This window comes from Alligator mississippiensis, chromosome 3 (genome assembly GCF_030867095.1).
Source record: "Alligator mississippiensis isolate rAllMis1 chromosome 3, rAllMis1, whole genome shotgun sequence".
In the NCBI taxonomy this organism is placed as follows: Eukaryota; Metazoa; Chordata; order Crocodylia; family Alligatoridae; genus Alligator; species Alligator mississippiensis.
This window is the reverse complement of record NC_081826.1, coordinates 262,279,642-262,292,453: the sequence shown is the minus strand read 5'-3', so window position 1 is coordinate 262,292,453 and position 12,812 is coordinate 262,279,642.

Here is a 12,812-nt window from a genome sequence, read left to right as displayed (position 1 = left end):
AATAGCATTGTAAGAGTGTAGAGCAATTACTTGCAACTAGTATAAGCAGTAATTAAATGTGCCTTCTCCATGTGCTGGTAATTTTCTATTAGTTTCCTTTTCAAAGGCAGCCTCGCTCTGGCACAGGTGTTGCTTGCTCAGAGGTTTTCTGCCCTGTGGTAACTGCTACCTGAGCTGGATACAATATATCAGCTTTATTTAGTGCTTAGGGTGATTCCTTCTGATAATTTTTGTTTTCCATTTTTATAAGGATCCAAACATGAGATTTAGGCTGGGATTCTCAAAGCGGCATGTACAATTCAGAACTCCTTTGACTTCCAAACTCCTGAAAATCCCAGCCTTGAAAGATTATACAGATTCACTTCTGAAGATTAGGACCCTGTTTGCTCTTTCCCATTATCTTGATAATTCTGCAGTGTTCTGCAATTTTTCAACTATAATTGTCACTAGTTGGGTAGGCTTTGTTAGCTAATTTCCTGAGCCATCCACTCTTCACTTCACCCAAACCAGGTGATTTGTATGTGTGGAAATTTTCCAAATATTCCCTTGCTTGCTGTTTATCAAAAACTATTTTACAAGGCTTTCATTAATTCCTACTTATTTAAATTCTTAGTTTTGAAAGGTTATAAAGGGCATAATTATTTGACAAATCTGTTAGCCTTAATTTAAGCCCCATTCATTCTAGTATTAGGTTTTTTCCCTCAGAGAACATTTCTGTTAATTCCTTGAATCATTCTTTTCCAGTTGCTTGCTTTATTAGTATAACAGTTTATTTTAAGATTTAAAGATTCCCACCTAAAGCCACACTGCCTGTTGGTCTAACTTGTGCATTTTTTTTCTGTTTGTTCATTTGGGAGGGTGGGGGGATTATAATTTGTTCTTCAACATTTCCCAGACTTCCTCATACTTGTGGATTTTAATATCCCATTTCATTGCTTCTCCAAGTGAGGCCCTACAGAGTCAGAAAACAAATTTCTTAACTCACAAATTATTCAATATTTCAAAAAAACTTCCAGTCTCAAATCAAAGCAAAATGTTGAAATCTCTTCTTTTTTTTTTGCCTACCAGCTTCTTCTCTCCTCCCCCGCCCTCCCCCCACCTCCAGATGATCAGTCCTGGTCAGTCAAAGTATTTCAATAGTTTCAACAAGCTTTGTTTCAATTTTGACTGTATTTAAAAGTATAACTAGTTTACATTTCTAAACACAACATTATTTCACATAAAAAAACAGACTTTTTTAAACTTTGAAATTAAATCTTTTGAAACTCTCAAGTCTTTTATTCCAATTTATTCAAGTAAAAAGAGTGTCAAAACTAGAGCTTTCTCACAGAAAGTTTCCATTTCAGTGAATGGGGGTTTTACAATGAGACAATGAATCTTTGGCTCTAGTCTAGATAATCTCTGTTACTGGAGTAACTCCACTGAAATCAATACACTTACACATGCATAAAACTAGACTAGTTTAATCAAACCCTAGATTTAATAATTTTCCAAATTCTAAAATCTACTGACTCAATCCCCTTGTATTGTGTAAATCATTTGTTGCTGTGCAGCTTGACACATGAAATATGACAAATCAGAAAAGAAGTGTATTACAACTATTTTAGACTTACTTTGTACAGCTATAACAGACTATAGGATGGATGAGCCAGTGGCAAAAAAAGATTAATTTATTTGTACTACTCTGTTCTGTAAAGTCATTGCTTCCTATGGGAAGCTTAATTCAAATTGCTCAGAAAAATGCACTAAAGATAGTTTCTCAACTGCTTTCTGGACTGAAACATTGAGCTGTATATAAGTTAGGCATTTTGATAATGCATAATTTATTGCCAAAGTGTTGTTTGCAGGACCTAGTATTTTTGAGGCTGTAGATAGCCATTGGCCATTTAAGGTCAGAAGGTGCCATTATATTACTCTATGCTGACCTTGGACACAGAACACAGGGTGTAAAACTTCACCCAGTAATTTCTGCAATAAACTCTATGCCTATTACTTGAAAATACTTATGAGTTCTTTTTTTTTTTACTTTTTGAAGAGACGTTTTAGAACATTAAGGGTAGAAACAGGTGCCACCAGAGGAAAGCAAATTAGTTTTGGTGGGATGCAGGACAAGGGGGCACCATTTTTCCCTTGCTGAGGGATTCCCTGCTTCCCCCACTGCCCCACACCTCCTTACTGGGATCCATACTGACACATTCCTCTGGGTGAAGCATGGGTGGGGAATCCCTGGGTCAGTGGTGGACTGGTCCCATCATGGAGACATGGTGTGCTGGAATTCCCCAGCTCCCATGCCTCCCCCAGATACATCTCTTTAAGCAGGGAAAGCCCAGGGTTCCCTGATTAAGGAGACATGGGCACAGGGCAGCATGGGAGCCAGGGATTCCCCACCCATGCTTCACTGCATCATATACAAGAATGGGTGGTAAATCCAAATCCTCCTGTGTATGCAAATGGAATTTTTTTTTTCTGTTTGCCTTGTCTGTCCTGTTCTTTTCTTACTCACATTTAGCACCTGGAGAATCTCAGAGAAAATAATTTTTATTGATCCTCTCTTCAGTTCTCTTTCAGGTTCTCTGCAGTGATCCTTGATGTCTTGGGTCATGTTTTTTATTATGTTCTCACTTATTGTGATTACTTGACTCTGTTTTCTGTGACTTCCTTTTGATGCCTTCTTCTTGGTTACTTAACCTCACCTTACCTTTTCTCAGAATGATTTTCTAGTTTGCCAAGGATGGTATAGCTGGAAAAGGGCCTGCATTTTAATGCAGTAAGTAGATTTTTTGCAGGCTACTTTCTAATTTATATGAGTGAGTTACTGTTGGCTTCTACTCAATATAATGACTGTTGGTGCCTGCATTTGAGATGCCACATGCATTTGCTGCTATTCCTAATAAGAGTAGATTAGCATCCTTACCTGTTGAATTCTAGTCCAAAGAGATTATAGGCCATCTTGAACACAGTAGCACTACCTCTGATTGAACTACCACTTGTCAGCTCTCAGCTTCATTTAAACTCATTTACAGTCTTGGACTGTTAAAACTTAACTTGACATTGTAGGAATGAAGTGTCTGTGTTACAGGAATGCAGGAAATCCCTTCAGACAGGTGAAGCTTAAGACATTCTCAAATGTTAAGTCACCTCATCTCATACCTTAGTGAAATGCACTCTACTTGATGACTTTCAGAGAGATCAATATGGTTAATTATATTCATAAGCAGAATATCATGTCCTAAGTCTGTTCCTTATGAAAATATTAAATATTTTGCATTACAGACTCACAATGGCCTTGACCCTGAATTGGCTACTTCTGGAGTGTAACACATAAGACAACAAAACAGAAGGTGATGAGCAAGACAGGGAGTAGAGAAGAAGCCTCATCATGCTTAGTAGCAAAAGTACTAATAAAGACGGGAGTGTACAGGTAAGTGCATCATTTGCTTAGTGAGGCTATAATTTAAGTTGGTGTCTTTTTTCCAACTTGCCTATTCTCTACCCATCTCCACTTTCCAGAGGAGAGAGGGCTTGAGAGATCCCTCTACTCATTATGAAGGGTCATGCTGTGCTACATGGATCCTTGGGGGCTGCCAAACTATGCATTGCATTAAATAAGTGCACAATAATGATCTCTACCTGTTGTTGAAATCAATTTGTAACATAAAGTTAATGCAGAACCTAGCAGTTGGTTGCTTGAGTAGTGTATCTTGCTTTGAGCTCATGACATTAATATTCCATCATCTCTGCTTCTTTGCAAATGGATTTTAAAAAAGGCTGGTTTCCATCTATAAAGCTTTGGACCTCCATTGATAGATGGAAGAGAGAGCTGTGGCCATGGGGTTCTTAACGAAGGTTAACCAATTTTGGAATGAACTCCCATCCTCCACCTTTGCCCAACCTAAATTGAACTTCTGGAAAATTCATTTTGAAAATGTGTTTGAGAAGGGGATTATCTTTCAGAATTAGAGCAAGGAACTTTTTTCATGTATAATACTCCGTAGCCTTTTGGTTGTACATAGAGGTTTTTGTTCTTAATGATGTATGTTTAACTGGTGGCAAAGTGCTTAGAGTCTGGCACAGGCATTCTTTTAGTATACTGTTCAAATAAACTCTAGTTATTGATTAATGAAGAAAGTAAAATGGATACATTTTCTATCATCACTTAGAAAAAAAATTAATAAATTTTATGATAGATGCCTGATTATAGTATGTTTTCCCTTCCAAATTGTAGAAGCACCCCTAAGACACCAGCACAATTTTTTAAAAATTACATATTTCACTCTTAATGTTTTAGATAGGATCTATTATTTTATATAGTCATCAGCAAGAGTACATTTTTACCACGTTACCACATTGCAGTTGTGTAGGTGTCATGAATTCTGAACAGACGGACAATTCTATGTACTTTTAAGCACCCTTACATTTCCAAACTAGGTAGCATCTGTGCTGTGGAGTAATGTGTGTTTCTAGAAGTGAGAAGCAGTTTAGCAGGCATAGTTTAGATTCAGGCCTAATCAGAAGCAGATCCAGAGGCAATGCAATGGCATAGTCACATCCTACTTTCTATAGTGTAGCTCAGCACCTCTGGATGGGAGAATCAGCTGGGGACTTTTTTTAAAGTTCCTGAAGCAAGTAAGACTCACTCTGCTGTCATCAGCCCCTCTCTTCCACTCCTACCTCAATTTACACCTCTGGGCTCAGAACGGGGAGACCTACCCATAGTACTATTGTCCCTAGCTGACCCAGGGACAGGTGGACCTGCTTCTGCCCCACTCAAGCCATGGCTGTGGGGAGCAGCCATGCAGGGAGTTGGGGCTAGATAGTCAAAGCAGCAGAATCAAGCGGGCTCTCCTTCCCTGCCTGGTCCCCCTGGAAGTTCCCCACTGGCCCAAGTGCAGATGCAAGGGGGAACCTGCTACTGTTACTGTCCCCCAAAAACCCAGCTCCCTGTACATCTGCATCCTGCAGCCCAGTCTGGAGCATAGCAGGAAGGGCCAGGAAGACAGCAGTGTTGGGCAGGCATAAGTAGAGGGTGAGAGAGGGGAATGGGTAGGGAGGGGTGGTGCTGCTGAACACACATGGAAAGAGAGGGTATGCTAAGCGCAGGGGAGAGAAAGAGCTGTTTACCCAAATCAGGGACTAAACGAACATCCTCAGATGTTGGTATCCTGATGTGGGCTGCCCACCATGACGGGGGAGGGGGTGAATCTGGGACAGGGAGTACAGCCACTCCTGCAGTGTCAGCTGCTGCTTCTACATCCCTCTTTTCAAAGTTCTGGACCCACCTACAGACCTCATTACACCATAAATGAATAATAGCACCCATGTGAGCAGTCCAAGTGAAATTAAAAAAACCTGGGATAGAAAAGGAGTAATAATTCAGTCTAAATGAGAACTGTATCATCTCTCTGGGAAACTAGATAAGCAAAGTATCAGAGCAGTGGTCAGGTATGGTCTAATAGGTCTTACTCATAGGCAATTTCTGTAAATTCTAGGTATGTATTTATAAGGTCTAGAAGGGTAATGTAGACTCTACTTTATTGGACATGGCTGTTTGACTCATTAATCCTTTCATAACATGTATAGCTATTTTTATTATTTAAAAAAATCTGCCCCCAGATACTACAGGCATTTAGGACTAATTTCATGAACTGAGGTCAGACGTGTCCTTAAAATTTGTTCTTTTAGGGAGGCAGATGGGTTAAGGTATCCTTTGCATTCCCTTTAAAGATCTGGAATTTAATGAACACAGAGCTCTTTCATTGTGGAAATCAAAAGTCAGATAGAAACCAGTTTGATTTGGATGTGTCAGTATTGCTGTTGATTCTAATTACAAGTACAGACTGTTCCCTAGTTATTAAAATACATCAACTAAAATTAAAATGTACTTTTTTTTTCACCTGCAGTGCCCTCAAACACTTATTATTATTGAGTATTTACTTTGAGGTTTTAATGTAAAATCCTGATTTAGCCCTGAAACATAAATCAAGTCACCAGAGTAATAGTAGATATGTGAGTTAAAATGATCTTGGTATATAGTGTACATATAATTCACAGTGCAGAAACACAGACAGATGGGGATAATCTTTCCATTAAGGGTAATAGCAGGCTCATACAGTGCCATAATTCTAAGCTCTACCAAAGCAGAACAGTGGAGTAAGACACTGAGACAAATGCTTCCTGTGATACTGAGGTGCACTTAGAGAAGTATAGGAGAGGAAGGGCAACAGAAAGGAAAAGAGCACAGAAAATGTTTTTATAGATGCAGACATGCATGCTAACCTGCATAAAGTGGAACTGCAACTTCGACCTACCAGGTTGTAAAGGGTGGGGATATTTCAGGCACCTAATACCCTGCTCTCAGGAAGTCAGCCTGACTTCTATATGCAGAAAGATCAAGGAGCAGATCCTCAACAAATCCATTGTGAGGCACGCAAAAGGAGAACAAGGTGAGCAGAAAAAGTCAGCATGGATACACCAAGAGCAAGTTATGCCTGACCAATCTGATTTCCTTCTATGATAAAGTGACAGGCTCTGTGAATGAGGGGAGAGCAGTGGACATGGTATACCTTGACTTTAGCAAGGCTTTTGACACTGTCTCCCATGGCATCTTCATTAACAAGCTAAGGAAATATAGACTAGAGCAAAGTAGTATACATTAGCTGGATCATCATACTCAGCTTGCTTAGTAAAATTGTGGATGACACCAAGTTACGTGGAATTGTGGACACTCTAGGGGGCAGGGTGTTCTGGATAGTACTCCAGATGAGGCCTCACCCATGCTGAATAAAGTGAAAGAATCACTTCACTTGATTTGCAAGTATCACTCTGGTTAATATAATCCAGGAGACTGTTGGCTTTTTTTCTGCAATGATATAACAACATTGTTGGCTTATATTCAGCTTATGGTCCATCATAACCCCCAGGTCCTTCTCTGCAGTACTGCAACCCAGCCACTCATTCCCCAGTCTCTATTTGTGCATGCAATTATATCACCCTAAGTGCAGGACTTTCCACTTGTGCATACTGAATCTCATCTCATTGACTTCAGACCATTTATCTAGTCTATCCAGAACACTGTGCCCTGTAGAGTATCCACAATTTCACATAACATAGTGTCATCCACAATTTTACTAAGTATGCACTTGATCCCATCCTCCAAATCATTAATGAAGATTCTGAACAATGCTGGACCCAGGACAGACCCCTGGAGAACCCCACTGGATACCTCCTCTCAACAGGCATCCTACATACATGCCCAAGCCCAGAGGCCTTAGGGTTTGGATGCTCCCAGATACTATAGGCAAGCATTCTTCATCCCAGACTCTTTAGTCCAGGACTTCAGATACTCCCTACACTTGTGTGTGTGTGAATATATATGTCTATATGTCTATATATAAGTTATATATACACATCTTCTAGCAACTTTTCTTCACATACCGTAACCCACAAACAAAACCCATGCACCCATTACAATATACACGCCTGCAGAACCGCGTGCCCATGCACCCATCCGCAGGCCTTTCCCTAACCTGATTATACTATCCCTTAGTCCTTGCCCCGATTACGGGGTTTAAAATCTCAGTTCATTCACTGTCACTGTCTGATCTACTGCTGCTGTCATCGTTGCAGTCTCCAGGTCTAGATGCATCATCATCCTCTTTGTAGTTACTAACCATTCCCCCTGAGGGGTGGGAGGAGAGGTGCAGGTTGAAGAGCCTGTGCCAAGTGTCTCTTTGCCAGGTGGTGTCGGCTGTGTATTCACTGTCCTCTGCTACCAATTTCTGGTAGTAGGACTGGAGTTCTCTTAGACTCATTTTAACACTGTCTACCACCTTGAGGTTCATGTGCCTGTACATCAGGAGGTTCCTGGACTTCCACAGGACATGTCTGACACAGGACATAAACTGATCAAAGCAAGCCGATGAAGTCCCCTGGTGTTTAGGTCAGGTGCCTAAACAGCACCTCCCACTCCCCCCCGCCCAATCATCTGCCCAACCCCTGTCACTGCTTCACTGCAGCTGAGACTGGGATGCTTTAGTCAGCAGCCTTAAGCAGGGGGCTAGACTAGATGACCTTGTGAGGTCCTTTCCAGCCCTATTTTCCTAAGATCCTATGAGCTTGTATCCAGCCTCATACACCCATCCAGGTATGCACATCCACGTATTACAGAAGGTATGGCAAAGGGAAAGGCAATCTTATCTGTAATAAGGAACATTCCACACCACATTCATTCCTTGCGTTGCCATGATGCCAGCAGACTAATCAAATGTAGCCAGCACCTCTCCACTTTTTCCCACTGCGAGCATTAGTATATTGTATATTCCTAGCATTGAACCCTATTTTACTGTATTTCAGGGAAGAAAAATTTGACACATCTTCCAAATTGGACTTTAATTTGCATGGAACTGGAACTGATGTGTCAAAGGATCAAGGGAAAGAAGAGCCTGCCATATGAGAGTTTGTCTTGTTCAGTCCTGAAAATGAAGGGTCAGAGGAGCTATAAATAAATAAATAAATTGGAGGGGAAACACTATCAACACAGAGAAGCTTTTTAAAAATAAAAGGACAATTTTACTACATGAACAAATGGATATAAAATGGCCTTAAATACAGTTAGGCTGAAAATAAGAAAATGGTTTCTCACTGTCAAAGAAGGAAGGTTCTGGAATAGCTTTTCACTAGCATTAGTAGAAGATTTAAGAGAGATTTTAAGAGGGTCAGCTAGCGGGATTAGGCCCTGTGCACCCAAATCAGGCCCCATGCCACCTTGGCCCAGCCCCATATGCCTGATCTAATGGGCAGGGCCACACTATCAGGCCTACAGGGCTCACTATTTGGCAGTGGGGGAGCTGAAATTAACGGTGCCCCACTCCCCTGCTGCCAAAATTTTGGACGTGTGGGGTGCCCTGGCAGGCTGGTTGACATGGCTCAATGGGCTGGATCTCTGACTGTTAATAGCCCCTTCTGTAAAGTAGCTACCTTGATTTCAGCTCTTTTAAGCCATGCAAAAACATGTATTCATGTGTTATGATAAAATTAGAAGGCTAAGATTAGAATATACCTACATTTTAGTCCTCCCTGATGAAAATAATATGCAATATTTGGATTTAATATCTTCTAAGGCCTTTGGCAGGCACGGTTCTTTGGGTAAATGTAATATCTTTTATTAGACCAGCTAAACAGTTGGAAAAATTGTTCTTTGCAAGTTTTCAGGTACAAACACCCTTTTCCAGACACAGGTAAGTTTGTTGTTTCTTTGTGTGCTCTCTTGGGTAGAATGAAAGTCAATATGCTATTCAAAAATGTGCCTTCAGTATTAAAAAATGTGCTAGCTGAAGTGTTAGTAGCCATATATTTGGGGGGTAATATAGCTTTGTATGTAAATTCCTAAAACTGAAGGATAGTTTAAAGATTAAAAGTTAGTTTAAAGATCTTTAAAGATTAGAAAAAGGCTGTTTAAAGATTTATAAGCTAGCAAAAATATTTAAAAATAAATCTTATTTGTAATGAACATATTTGGATAAGAGAGCAGGCATGTCCAGTATGCCATAACCAGAATTAAGGCATAAATTGGAAAATAAAGGACAAACAGATCCTTATGATCTATCTGCTTCCTTTTTGGCAAGTGGAGTACTAAGGACCTAACCACTGAAAGATAACTTCTAGTTTGTTTCTGCACAAGTCCACCAAACAACATTTCTTAATCTTATTTAGTGCCTTTTTTTATCTGGAGATCAGGAGTCCAACTACTGCTGGAAGTACCATTTTAAAATGCAGTTACAGATGGGAAGAACTGCCCATTATCAAGGTTGCCAGTACTTCCCATTATATGACCCTGCTGTCATGTTCTTAGTTGCTTATCACTTTGTTCATTTTTAACCACATGACCTAAATTTTACATAGTTGGTACTTGCCTCAGTCTGGTCAGCCAGAACAGTCCAGGACAGTCTAATCACATCTGAAGGGAAAGCTGGAGAAAATAGCACATGCAGGGGTGGGAAGGCGGCAGAGGGGACAGGGGTGTTGTGGGAAGGGGGTTGTTTTTTTTCACATTTAAGAATTCTGGCATCCTCTTCTTCAAAAAGCTCTGACTTTGGAGCTGGGGTATGATACTTAGTCAATATGTTTGTGCCAGGCATTAGCCAAATTAGAAGCCTTTGAAAAAATACTCTTTGCATTTCCTCAGCAGAGACCTAGATTTTGGTAGCTAAGTACCCCAGTAGTTCATCTGCACTGAGCAGAACTTTCCCCATAGCTGCAGCTCTGGGCTGCTACAGAAAGTGCAACCTCTAGGCTAGGTACAGACAGTCACAGAGCCTGAGGCTGCATCGATTCAGTCTATGCAGGTTAGTTTAAACTGCACAGTTTAAATTGAAACAGAAGCAAACAGACATTTACCTTTGATTCAGGAAATGCAACCACATGCCTGCAGTGACTCAGGCCAGAAGCCAGGGGGACTAGAACACACCTCTCTGGCTGTGTGTTTACTTCCTTTTCCTGCTGCCCCTGAAGTCTCTAGGATTTGCAGTCCAGAATTACAGCAGCAGGACTCTGCAGGGTCCTCTTCCTGCTTCCAGGTGCCTCTGGGTTTTTTGGTCTACAGTTGTAGCCAGCAGTAAATTTGAGTGGGGGAAAGGGTATTTAATCCCCCCTCCCTGGCCCCAGTCAGGATTTGCCTGGGGAGGCAGTCCCCACCCTCTTGCAGACTGGGCTGCATCCCTAGTTGGGCATTCCCCCTCACCCCCTTGTCAGCCAGCCCTCACTGTTCTAGCTAGGGAGCCACAAAACTGACTGTCCAGAACACAGCTTGCTGCACAAGCTTGGTAGCTGCAAAAAGCCTTGCATATCTACTTTGCATGTGGAATAGGATTGCACAAGTACCAAAAATGGCAGTTTTATGAGTTGCTTAAGTGTGATGTGGGTGTGAAATCTGAAATAGATATATAGATAGTTCTTGATTTGTAGTAAACTACTTGGTGTTCTGAATTTTTCTATGTCAGGTAAAACCTCTCTGATTTGTTTCAACAAGGGGGCAAAATGGTCATTGTAATTAATCTTACTTAGGAGTAGTTGTGGCAGTGCTATTGATGTTGGCATTGCTTCTGAAATTAGTGGAAGGGAGAATTACACAGGTGTCATTAAGAGTTTGACATCATTTTAAAATTTCAATAATCGCCATAGTATCCAAACTATTACATTGGCAATCCCTACTTATCCATTACATGTTAGATTGTCAAATTTCACAGTTTTTAATAAGGATTTTATTGTTAGGATGTTCATTGTATAATGGCATTTTTCTCTTGAACATTTTCAATATTATCAGTGTTTTGCAAAGCACAAACAAACAAGCTTGCACAGTGCTAGCTTCTGTTTTTCTAAAGAGAAATACAAATCCTTTCATTCTTACTACCATGGTAAAATATTTCAGAGGCTTTTTTTCTCATGTTCAGAACTGACAAAACAATTTTAAAGTTAGACTTAACAACATTTCAAAGTGTTTCTCCTTTGTTCCTCATAAAACAATACTAAGCAACAGACAGGTTCATATAAAAATCACTTTAATTTTTAGAAATTGAGTCGGAAGAAAGTAGGGAGACACAAAAGAAAGTGCTGCAAATATAATTAAAACCATCGCTCATTTTTTTGTAATCATTCAAAAAGAAATTAGGATTTATGTGAATGTATCACATAGTACTATAGTTAAAACATATTTTGGGTCTCAGCTGCTGACACTAGCGCAATCCTATTAAAGACAATGGGATTACAAATTCTGCTTTTGGTTAAACAGTGTACCTGTATTTACTTTTTTAGCTTATGGGACATGCATTTCAATTAGCCACTGAAATTAAACTTATGATCTTTGCCATATTTTAAGTGAGCATTTCTTATTATAGCACTTACAAAAGGTAAATGTACAGAATATTTCCTATTAAATAGTGTTAATTATTGCCTGGGTAGATGAAAAATCTGATGAAGTTTCATTTCCATGCTAGGTAAAATAGGTATTGACTGACATAAGACATCTTAGACACTGTGGATTAATGTTCATTTTACATATCTTAAGCGATGTAACCTCTTAAAGTTATGTGCAAACATTTAAATGGAAAGTTTAAACTTAGCCTTCATTGACACCTGCAAACTTAGACTATGATTTATATCCCATGTTTTATCTGACATTTCTCTTTAGGCTACAAACTAAAAGTTACATTTCTGTGATTTTTTTTTAAGTCTACTCATATTAAAATCAATCCCTAAGGTTTTTCCTATGATCCTCTAATTTCTATAACTGAAAGAGATTACAGAGATAAATCCTTCTTTCTTCAGGTTCTTTACATTGGATTTTCTACAGAATGTCCCATGTTTAACATTTTCATGGGTTTCTCTTTTTGTTAGTATACAGTAGAAGGGAAGGGGAAAATATATTAATAAAAATAGGAAGCTCAGACTGTGAAACTACAAAAATATGGAAGGCCTCTGTCACCTCTGAGCTATAGATACATCCACAGACAATGGTAAGCCTCCTGAATTTTTACACTCAGTGCTGGATTGCCATGTGGAGGAATATTGTCCAAAACCAGTTTTAGACTTCTTTTTAAGCAATCCAACCTGCACGGAATGGAATATGTTTTGGGGAATTAGTTCAGGTTTTGCCTTCTAACCAGTAATCTTTAGAAACTTTTGCAAAGGATTTTGAGATCTACAGCTCAACAACTTCTTCTCTATTTATAATATTTATATTCTTTTCTGTTTATGGCCACATACAGGTATTCTATTTTGACCAGGAAAATCCCTGGTCTCCCAGTAGAAACCACAAA